The following is a 10,539-nucleotide window of genomic DNA, read 5'->3' as shown; positions in this document are numbered from 1 at the left end:
TACTGGATTAGGGTAGGTCCTGGTCCAATACGGCTGATGTCCTTGTAAGAAGAGGAGAGACGCAGACACAGACAGGCAGCAGGGAGGCCGAGTAAAAGCCGAGGCAGAGGCTGCAGTGGTGCATGTACAAGCCAAGCAACACCCCCGATTCCCAGCAACCCTGGAGGCTGGGAGAGGCAAGGACGGCCCCTCCCTGGAGCCCTTAGAGAAGGCATGGCCAGGTCCCCACTGTGGTCTCAGCCTTTTGGACTCTGGAACTGTAAGGAGACCATTTCTGTTGCTTGAAGCCACCCGCTTTGTGGTGCTTTGTTACAGCCACAGTAAACGAACCCAGGCATCTTGTATTTGCAAAGGGTATTTGCTGTGGGCCTCACTGCGTAGGACGCGTAGTTCTCCTTCAGGTCTTTGAGAGACTTGGCCTCTCCTGGGGCAGCCCCATGCAGCGGTGATGCAGAGGTCAGGGCCTGCATTCAGCCTGCCTGGGTTCGAATGTCAGTCTGGCCTCCTCCTAGCAGCGGCAGATTGAATCTCCAAAGATGGCCACGAGCTCCCCCACCCCACGTGCTCCTACTACGGGACACCGACACTCCTCCCATTGGAAGCAGAGTCCACGTTCCCTCCTCTTGAATCCAGACGGGCCTGGGCCTGTGGCAGAAGTGACGCTCTGTGACTTCTCAGAGTAGGTTATAGCAGTGAAGTAGCTTCCACTTTCCCCACCAGAGCACTTGCCTGGGAGCTCTGGGGCAACCATGGTGTGAGGAAGCCCAAAGTCACCCGCTGGAGAAACCCCGAGACTCCACGAAGAGAGAGAAATGCCTGGCCAGTCCCCTCCTGTTCTGACTCCAGCCACTGTCTGACTGCAGTGGCATGAAAGACCCTGAGATAGAGCCACACAAAATCCCAGGTGCGGCAGCTTACGCTTGTAATCCCAGTATTTTGGGAGGCCAAGGCGGGCAGATCACTTGAGATCAGGAATTTGAGACCAGCCTGGCCAACATGGCAAAACGCTGTCTCTACTAAAAATACAAAAAATTAGCCGGGTGGTGTGGCACACACCTGTATTCTCAGCTACCGGGGAGGCTGAGGCAGGAGAATTGCTAGAACCCGGGGAGGCAGAGGTTGCAGTGACCCAAGATCGCACCACTGCACTCCAGCCTGGGCGATAGAGCAAAACTCCGTCTTAAAAAAAAAAAATCGGCCGGGCGCGGTGGCTCAAGCCTGTAATCCCAGCACTTTGGGAGGCCGAGACGGGCGGATCACGAGGTCAGGAGATCGAGACCATCCTGGCTAACACAATGAAACCCCGTCTCCACTAAAAATACAAAAAACTAGCCGGGCGTGGTGGCAGGCGCCTGTAGTCCCAGCTACTTGGGAGGCTGAGGTGGCAGAATGGCATGAACCCGGGAGGCGGAGCTTGCAGTGAGCCGCGATCGCGCCACTGCACTCCAGCCTGGGCGACAGAGCGAGACTCCGCCTAAAAAAACAAAACAAAACAAAACAAAACAAAAATCCCAAATTCCTGACCCATGGAAATTATGAGTGGGAATAAAGTGACTGTTGTTTTAAGCCACCAAGTAATTTGGGCCTAATTTGTTACGTAGCAACTGATAGTGAATACAGGGGGGTACCATGACTTCTGTTGTATAAATGAGGAAAGTGAGGCATCCATTCATCCATTCAACTATTTAGTGAGTGCTTGCTGTATGCCAAGCACTGTCTGAGCACTGGGACCGCAGCAGAAACAAGGAATACAGGACCCCTCATTCATGGAGCACGGGATACAGACAGGCTTAGTAATGGTTGAACTTTAATCTAATCTAATCTCTACTTTTGTGATCCTAACACCCAGGGCTTTCTCACCCTACAAAGAAAGTCCTCTGAGGCTGAATTCTTGTCTCTCACCCCAGCTTCTTCCTCCAGTGCAGGTGAGAGAGAGAACCGAACCCTTCCCATTGGAAGTTCAGCTCCATTCCCGGGGCGAAGAAGACACACAGTGTTTTCCGCCCCACGTTGCCCTCATTGTTGGGGTTTAGCACTTGGGCTCCCAGAGGAAGCTTTGAGGAGGGAGGAGAGTGGCGGGAATGCCCCAGGGTGTGAGCACTTGGGGAACAAAAGCCGACCAAGAGCTTCTGCTTCCCACCTCAGCACCTACCGTGCTTATCTTAATGGGGTCACTTTTCTAGCATGACGTGAAGTAGCTTCAGATAGAACTTCAACCCTTATAGAGATCATTTAAAAATGCCATTTGGGCTGGACATGGTGGCTCACGCCCGTGATGCCAGCACTTTGGGAGGCCAAGGCAGGTAGATCACTTGAGGTCAGGAGTTCAAGAGCAGCCGGGCCAACATCTCTACTAAAACTACAAAAATTAGCCAGGTGTTGTGGCACACGCCTGTAGTCCCAGCTACTCGGGAGGCTGAGGCAGGAGAATGCCTTGAACCCAGGAGGCAGAGGTTGCAGTGAGCCAAGATCGCACCACTGCACTCCAGCCTGGGCGACAGAGCAAAACTCTGTCTCAAATACACACACAGACACACACACATATATATATATACACACATACACACACACACATATATATTTTATATATATACATAATTTGTTCATCATAAGTGACAGATGACTCCTGTTCTTGGGAGTCCATCAGTCTGTTTTTTGTCTCTGACTCTGGGGTGAGGGTTATACTCAAGCCATTTCTTCAAGAGCCACGCAACTCCCTGCTTGACTTAGATCCCAGTTCCAGCAGAGCTGTCTGCTGTGCTCTGAGAGTGAGCGGTTCCTTCTGTCTGGGTGAGTTTTTAAGTTTCATGCCCGCAGGCTGGTCCCTGTCACCAAGACAGGTCAGCCGTTCTCAGCCTCCAAAACAAACAAGAATGAAGAGGACTACTTATTTATTTATTTATTTATTTATTTATTTCAGAGATAGCATTTTGTTCTGTCACCCAGGCTGGAGGGCAGTGGCATGATCACAGCTCACTGCAGCCTCAAACTCCTGGGCTCAAGTGATCCTTCCACCTCAGCCTCCTGAGTAGTCAGGACTACAGGCGTGCAGCACCACAGCCAGATAACTTTTTAATTTTTTTGTAAAGATGGAGGTCTCCCTATGTTGCCCAGGCTGGTCTTGAACTCCTGGGCTCAAGGGATCCTCCTGCCTCAGCCTCCCAATGTGCTGGGATAACAGGTATAAGCCACTGCGCCCAGCCAAAGGGAGCTTTAAAAATCATCCAGAGCAACTTCCACAGGCAGCTGCATAAGCTGCGGGACCCACCGGACGTCAGAGCCACCTTGGCGTTCACTCTGGGCTCTGTCCATACACTCGGCCGGCCACCCCGAGTCACCAAGGACAAGGGTCCTTCCCTCAGAACCCTGTCCCGCAACCTGTTCAAGAATGCTAAGATGACCATCGGGCGCCAGCATGTCACTCGCAAGACGTACAACCCCCCAAGCTGGGAGCACCAGGGCCAGCCGCCCCCTGAGGACCGGGGGACGAGATCTCAGTGTCAGAGGAGCTGGAGCCCAGCATGCTGACCCCGTCCTCAGTTCTGAAACCCTCAGACCTCATGACCGTCAGCATCCTGGTGGAAGAGGCTTGCTGCCGCGACTACTAGCACTTCGGGCTGGCACCCTGAGCAGCAGCCTGAGCTGGGCCAAAGCCCTTTCGCATTTCTCTGGTCAATGTTGACCACCATCTGCCACAGCTACCCGGGGCTGCTGGTCATGCCCCAGGGTGTCCAGGACAACGCCCTGCAGTGGGTGTCCCGCTGCTACCGCCAGAACCGCTTCCCCATGGTCTGCTGGTGCAGTGGGCGGTCCAAGGCAGTGCTGCTGCACTCTGGGGGCCTGCAGGGCAGAGGTGTCCTCGGCCTCTTCAAGACCCAGAATGCACCTTCTCCAGGCCAGCCCCAGGTGGACTCGAGCAGCCTGGAGCAGGAGAAGCACCTGCAAGCTCTGATCAGTTCCATGCCCCGCTATGCCAACGCATCGGGATGCAACGTGCTTAGCGGCTTCTCCTCAGCCCACATGGGCAGTCACGGTTCCAGCCCCAGAGTCAGGGTCATCACACTGTCCAACCCCATGGAGACCTTGCCCTCCAGACAGACTGCACCCTGAAGTAAGTGGGGCAGTATCTAGACCAGTGGGCGCAGCAGTGGGCTTGGCGCCGATATGGGCTCCTTGCTAGCTGGCAGAGATGCACTGGCCCCACCCCACGCAACAGGGCCCCCTCGCCCACCCGGGCTTCCTGTGGCTGCAGTGAGCAGCCCTCTGCATCCTCGGGAACAAAGCCCAGCTCAAGGGTGTGCAGCCAGACCCCCTGCGGCAGTGGGAGCTGGTGCCTGTTGAGGTATTCGAGGCACAGCAGGTGAAGGCCAACTTCAAGAAGCTGCTGAAGGCATGTGTCCTGGGCTGCCCCGCTAATAAGCCCAGACTCCTCCCTGCGCTCGCTGGAGGACTCAGAGCGGCTGACCCCAATCCGCAAGCTGCTGCAGGTGTCAGTGCTGGTGGTGGAAGCCCTGGATTCAGACTCCTCCATGCTGGTGGGCCTAGAGGATGGCTGGGACATAACCAGCCAGGTGGTATCCTTGGTACAGCTGCTCTCAGACCCCTTCTACTGCACGCTGGAGGGCTTCCGCCTGCTGGTGGAGAAGGAGTAGTTGTCCTTCGGTCATCACTTCAGCCACTGCGGGGCCCACACCCTGACTGGGCAGAGCAGCAGCTTCACACCCACCTTCCTGCAGTTCCTGGACTGCGTAATACCAGGCCCATCTGCAGTTTCCCCTAGAGTTTGAGTTCAGCCAGTTCTACCGTAGTTTCCTCAGCTGCCACCATATGTCCCGCCGTTCTGGACCTTCCTGCTTGACTCTGACACTGAACGCATTGAACTGGGGATGCTGTACGAGGAGAAGGGGGAATGCAGGGGCCAGCTGCTGCGCAGGTCTTTGTGGGACAAAGCCTTCTTTGATGTGAAGACAACACTTTGCGTTTACAACTTCTGTACCCAGGATAGGCCCTCGGCCCAGCAGTGGGTGGACCGGATCCAGAGCTGCCTGTCGGACGCCTGAGCCTCCCGGCCTTGCCCAGCTGCTCTGATTCTAGTTGTTACTGACCACTAGGGGCGGGCAGGGCCGCCTCAGCCATCTTTACTGCCCCAGCCCTCGACAATATTGAGGCCCCGAGCCCCCAGCACATGGCGCATACAGACCCCGTCCCTGCCCCACCCCGCCCCGCCCAGCTGGCCCTAACTTATTTTGGGGTCACAGCTGAGCACTGTCCCTGGAGGTGGCCAAGGTACAGCCCACAATGGGCCTGTCAATAGTCCAGCCCGGTCAGCGTGTGCTGGTCCAGCCAGCCGGCTGCCGGCGAGTTGTTTCTGGATCCAGAGTCTATATAAACAGGACGCTAACGCCAAATAAATCAACAAATAAATAAATCATCCGGAGCAAGACAAATCATCCAGAAATCACCTCCAGGGAAGTGAAGCACTTATTCCAGGATACTGGACCCTGTAGCCTAGTCCCTCTCTCCCTCCCCCCGCCTCCATCCTTCCCCCCTTCCATCTTCTGTGTTCAGATGGACACCAAGAACCTTCAAAGAATTTCGCCCGGGAAATAAGTCGGTGTTTCTTCAGCTGCCATGAATGGTTCTACACACTGAAGGCCATTATCTGAGTGACTGCGAGGACTGAATGAGCACAGCCTGGAGCTGAGTCAGTGCTCCATAAAAGTCGGCTCTTATTTTTATTATACTGGACATAGAAAGGCCAGATGCCTTCCCCAAAGCCCCTCCCGGTGGGTGGCAGTGGCCCAGGAAGTTTGGCACTAATGTCAGTGCTGTCACCTGCCACTCTGTCCTCAAGGGCCTCTGGGACATGCTGGGAAGGCAGGCTGTAAGCCAGATGTTGCTGAGCTGGGCCCTGAGACGCTGTCCCTTCAGTGACCTTTCCTGTCCAGGGCCCGCAGCGAAAGCTAAACATGTGTGCTGCCACTCCCTTCCCCTCCCCTCCCCATCCCATCCTACTCTATGAGCTTTGATGGGAAAAAAACCAAGGCCCCATCTCCTGAGGCCTATGCCAGTGCGGACATAGACCTCAAACTCTGCCCAACACGGATGGCTGTTACTGGTGTCTGAAGGGGCAGGGGCTGTCAACAAATCCTCTGCCCAGGTGTGGGAGAACAAAGGCAAGAAGGGCTCAAGGAATGTTCCAGGCATCAGGAAGCCCGGCTTCCCCTTTGGGGCTGTCAAGTGCTCAGAGGGTTTCTATGCCTCTCAGTCACCAACACTTTTGCACTGAGCAACTACTATGTGCCAGGCACAAAGGGTAACTGGGCACAGCTCTTTTCTTGGAATAGGCCAGAGGTTGTCTTCAAGGAGGTGATGTTTAAATTGAGCTCGGGGGAATAAGGAAGAGCGGGAGTTCGGGAAAAGCATCTCAGCAGAGGACAGAGCCAAAGCCAGGGCTTGAGGAGGCAGGGGTGGAAGGGATGTAGGTGGTTTCAGGAGCCCTGGCAGGCTGGTGGGGCTGGAGCAGGGAGGATACGGTGGGCTAATTAATGTCCTTGCAAAGACATCCACTCCCTAACCCCTGCAACCTGCGAATCTCACTTTCTATGGCAATAAACAGACTTTGCAGAGGTGACTAAACTTTTGCAGCAGTGACTAAATTAGGTTCTGGAGATGGGGAGATCATCCCGGATTATGCAATGGACCCTAAATATGATCACAAGTGTTCTTATTATACAAGAAGGAGGCAGAGGGAGACCCCACCACACACAGAAGCAGGGAAGGCAGTGTGACCACGGAGGCAGGGACTGGGGTGATGCGGCCACAAGCCAAGGAACACCTGGAGTCACCAGAGGCTGGCAGAGGCCAGGAAGGATTCCCCTGAGAGCCTCCAGAGGGGGCGGCCCCGCCACACCTTGACTTCAGCTCAGTGATACTGATTTTAGACTTCTGACCTCTGGAGCTATAAGATAATACATCTGTCTTGTTTTATGCCACCAAGTTGCTGGCAATTTGACACAGCAGCTGCAGGAAACTCACACAGAGGCAGGAGGAGAGCTTTGAGACAGCTTAGGAAACTCACGTGGAGGGCAGCTCGGAGGAGAGCTCCAAGACAGTTTAGGAGGCAGCTGGAGAAAGGGGGAAGGGGCTGGATTTTGTTCTTAGTGCTTCTCCATCTCCCTCTCATTCACCTCCTCCTTTCTCCCCTCAAAGCGCCTCAGCCCTTTTAAAATAATTTACTTGTTGCAGTAAGCAGGTGTCAGCTTTTGTGAAGGTAAAAACACGTTTCAAAATCTTGCAGAAGGTCGAGGCTGCAGTGAGCTGTGATTGCACTACTGCACTCCAGCCTGGGCAACAGAGCAAGACCCTGTCTTTAAAAACAAAACCAAACAAACGAAACAAATATATATATACATATATCTCTCAGAGACTTTCCTTTAAAAATAAAATAAAGAAAAATAAAATCTCTAAGGAGAAACAAGCTTCTGGGCCCATCTCTTCCTCCCTCTCCTCCCTGCCATCTCTCCTCTCCTCAAATGTCCCTGCAATGTGCACCCCGGCCTCGAGGCTGGGAGCAGGGAGGCCAAGGGAGGAAGCTGTACTCCGCCTAGCTCCTGGCTGTCAGCACCCATGGCTGGCAGGATTGCCACAAACTGTTGCTCTAATGGCTGATAAAGCCCCATAGCCTGCACTTCTGGAGCCTGGGCCTCCAGCCCTGAGAAGCTGGGCCTGTCAGCACCACGGCCACACCTGCTGTAGGCAGTGAGCGCCACCCACCTCCCCTGGCCATTCCCGCTCAGGGCTTCCTGTTCCCTGTGCACAGCCAATCCCTGGCCACCGTGCCTAGGCCACCCCTCCCTGGATGAAGAACTAAGTGGAGTGGCCATGGGCAAGCAGATTTGCCCATTAAATTTCATCTCTGCATCCCCTGCAACGCCATCCTGCTCTTCAGCACCAGCGCTGGGGCTCAGAAGACCTGGGAGGCTCAAGATAGGGGCGCTGGAGCCCACCAGGCACACGGTTCCCTGCGGAAGTCACATGGGCCGATCACACGCACAGCATGAATTGCTGTCAGCAGTTCCAACACATTCCTGGGATTCTCCAACCCACCCCGTGTGGCCCTGAGGCACGTGTGCAAGTGTGCCTGGGGCCTGAGAGCTTGGGTCATTGTCATGGCCAAGCAGGAAGTAAACTAGGAGAGTCTTTGCCCCAGCCAGGATCACCTGTGCCTGCACATAAGTGGGTACATTGTTCTCCATCCCTCGCCTGGGAAGGCATCGTTCATCAAGCCTGGGCTACTTCCCGTGGCATGGAAAGCCTCCACTCACCACAGCCCACCAAGTGGGCTCCAGGATGGACCGAGTCTGCCGGCCCTGGTAGGAGAGTTAGAAAGGCCTCTTGGAAAAGGTGGGCAGGCAGCCAGGGCTCTTGCCGGTGAGTGACCTGCTCGCCCTTCTCACCGCCCTGGGCTTAGTTTAGCAAACACCCGTTCACACCTACCATGAACTCACCACTGTTGGACAAAGGCGACCCCCAAATGTCCCTGCCCTCGAGGAATGCGTAGTCAAAACAGAGAAAGACCAAGCATGTTTTGTTGAGTTTTTTGCTTGGTATTTTATTAATTACAAACCCCAGATCTCACCAATTTTCACACCAAACCTCAGAAATCAGTGGGTAGAAAAATAACAAAGTAAAAAGCCCCAAGCCATAAAATACAAACCTGGGGGTTCAGATTAGAGGGTGAGAGGTGGACGGCGGGGTTGGTTTGTTTGTTTGTTTTTGTTTTGTTGTTGTTGTTGTTGTTTGAGACTGAGTCTTGCTCTTTCGCCCAGGCTGGAGTGCAGTGGCGCGATCTCGGCTCACTGCAAGCTCCGCCTCCTGGGTTCACGCCATTCTCTTGCCTCAGCCTTCTGAGTAGCTGGGACTATAGGCGCCCACCGCCACGACTGGCTAATTTTTTATATTTTTAGTAGAGGCGAGGTTTCACCGTGTTAGCCAGGATGATCTCGATCTCCTGACCTTGTGATCCACCCGCATCGGCCTCCCAAAGCGCTGGGATTACAGGCATGAGCCACTGTGCTGGGCCCCTCTTGAGAAAAAGTAACTCAAGTTTACTTTTCTCAAAAAGTAGTAGAAATCATGCCAGACATGGTGGCTCACACCTGTAATCCCAGCACTTTGGGAAACCGAGGCCAGAGGATCACATGAGGCCAGGAGTTTGAGACCAGCCTGAGCAATGTATGAAACCCCATCTCTAACAAAAAGACAAAAAATTAGCCGGACATGGTGGCACTTGTGGTCCCAGCTGTTAGGAGGCTGAGGCATGAGAATCGCTTGAACCTGTGAGGCAGATGTTGTAATGAACTGAGATCGTGCCATTGCATTCCAGTCTGGGCAACAGAGTGAGACTCTGTCTCAAAAACAAAAACCCAACAAAACCATATATATATATATATATATGGTTCTGTATATCCTGTATATATAGAAAAGGATGCACAATTAAAGGTAACTCCCTCCCATCGAACTCCAAGTCCTTCAGCTCCCACCTACTTCCCTCCCAGGCATCACTGATCGTTTTCTTATGCCTCCTATACAAATTTTTCTCTATAGCACAAGCACATGCAATTTTTTGCATATTTGTACTGCTTAAATTAGTAAGCTATTTAATTACTAAATTGTCTTAGAGATAATTCCATATGATCATATTTAGACCTAATAGCATAACCATGTAACACAAATTCCAAACCAGGGAGCTTTGGTATGACGTGGGTTGTATTAAAAGCCAGGCAATGGATGGACATAAACCAGAACTGCCCTGGACAAATGTGTCTTAGCAGGAGCTGGGAGAGAGCCAGCCAAGCAAAGCTGATGCAGCTCCATTCAACTCAACACAGCTTTTCTGAGTGTGTGTGTGTTTGTTTTTTATTTTTTTTATTTTTTTTATTTTTTTTTTTTGAGACGGAGTCTTGCTCTGTCGCCCAAACTGGAGTGCAGTGGCTGGATCTCAGCTCACTGCAAGCTCCACCTTTCGGGTTCACACCATTCTCCTGCCTCAGCCTCCCAAGCAGCTGGGACTACAGGCGCCTGCCACCACGCCCGGCTAGTTTTTTTTTTGTATTTTTTAGTAGAGACGGGGTTTCACCCGGTTAGCCAGGATGGTCTCGATCTCCTGACCTTGTGATCCGCCCATCTCGGCCTCCCAAAGTGCTGGGATTACAGGCTTGAGCCACCGCGCCCGGCCTGTTTTTTATTTTTTAATTAAAAAAAATAGAAATGACGTCTTGCCATGCTGCCCAGGCTGGTCTCAAACTCCTGGACTCAAGCAATCCTCCCACCTTGGCCTCCCACAGTGCTGGGATTACAGGCATGAGCCACCGCACCTGTCTGACTGTTTAACAAACCTAAGCATGTGACGGGGGACCTGGGGTAGGGAGGGTCAGGCTCTGAGCCCCCACAGCCATCTCTCCTCATATCCAGGAGACAGTATGGGGGTTCAGAGGGGAACAACTATGCCAGGTTTTGGGGAGACATGTTTATCAT

The 10,539-nt window shown here is 53.3% G+C and overlaps 1 pseudogene; it reads left to right on the top strand.

Moving 5' to 3' along the window:
* Nucleotides 1–536: 536 nt before the first annotated feature.
* On the top strand, nt 537–5,060 carry LOC105473240 (myotubularin-related protein 5-like; annotated as a pseudogene).
* The last annotated feature ends 5,479 nt before the right edge of the window (nt 5,061–10,539 follow it).

This window comes from Macaca nemestrina, chromosome 1 (genome assembly GCF_043159975.1).
Source record: "Macaca nemestrina isolate mMacNem1 chromosome 1, mMacNem.hap1, whole genome shotgun sequence".
NCBI classification, from domain to species: domain Eukaryota; kingdom Metazoa; phylum Chordata; class Mammalia; order Primates; family Cercopithecidae; genus Macaca; species Macaca nemestrina.
This window is presented reverse-complemented; position numbering and strand designations above follow the sequence as displayed.